This window comes from Pundamilia nyererei, unplaced genomic scaffold, assembly GCF_000239375.1.
Source record: "Pundamilia nyererei isolate P.nyererei 1_Seehausen unplaced genomic scaffold, PunNye1.0 scaffold00004, whole genome shotgun sequence".
Lineage (NCBI taxonomy): Eukaryota > Metazoa > Chordata > Actinopteri > Cichliformes > Cichlidae > Pundamilia > Pundamilia nyererei.
Window position 1 is genome coordinate 2,254,057 of NW_005187405.1, and position 1,244 is coordinate 2,255,300.

Sequence of the window (1,244 nt, forward strand, 5' to 3'; positions counted from 1 at the left end):
CTTCGGCGCGTCGCTGTGACGTAATCGGTCTACAAATGCGGCCTCAGGAGGATGCAGCCCATGAATTTGGACATGTCCAGAGTATAATCGTAGCCTTTGCGGTTAGAAAATTGCACTTGATCATGTCGCGATATTATCGCAAATGTGATATGTCGTTCAGCCCTAATTTGATACTATTTCAGAAAATATGATCTCTATCTTGACCATGAGGTCACACTCACTAAGATTCAAACTCTGCACTGATGGCATCAACATTGCCTTATTCTTGAGTTCTCATGTTCACAAAGATAGATGATGATACGCCATCGTCATCAACCAAAAAAGTGAGTGTGTGATTATGTGTATATGTGGCCTATTTACTCTTACAGTAAGAGCCATTAGTGACCACCTGAAGCTCGACATTCTCAATCAGTTTCTGCGAGCGAGAGCCTTAGATTCAAGTTGTAACAAACACCCACAAAGAGAATGTGCTACAAAACTGATTCAGAGCTCAAAACAAGGACAGACTTTGTTCCTTCCTACAGCAGCGTTAAAGGCTGAGATTTGTGCTTACTCACTCACTGGGTAACAACTTGCAGTAGGACAACTCAGGGAATACCTCATTTAAGTTTGTGTCTAAATATGCTTGTGAAATCAGAAAGAGACAGATGCCTTGGATGCACAGCCTTGTCACAGCAACAGAGACACACTGATTGTCCATTAGAAAAACTATAATAATGCAGGCTCACCTCATCCAGAGATTACATATATATTTTATTAATTGCTGTCATGTTGTCTTTTTTCACTACTGCCATATGACAAGGAGATGGGAGTAGTCAAGTTTAAGTCATGACATTGGCATTTATATATATATATGTATAAACACGGAGATGTAGAGCCTAAAAGATGGGCGAGACTGTGAGTAGTGCTGGCTTAACAGATGCCATTGAGGCCTGAGGTGCTGTTACTCCTGACTGCTTATTTTTGTAAACGAGACTGTGAGAAATGGATAAAACACTGGACTGAATGTGTTTATTCTCTATCATGAGCACACTATATAGGATAATTCATAATACAGCCTGAGGGTCAGTCAATGAGCTCGTCAATAGCTTCAATGCTAACATGTTAAATGTAATGGATACAATTGCTCCCATTAAGGTGAAGGTTATCTCTGGAAGGAAAAAGTCTCCATGGAGAAACTCCACACTGGTGAAAAATGAAAAAAGAGAGTGTAGGAAAGCTGAGCGCAGATGGAGAAAAACAAA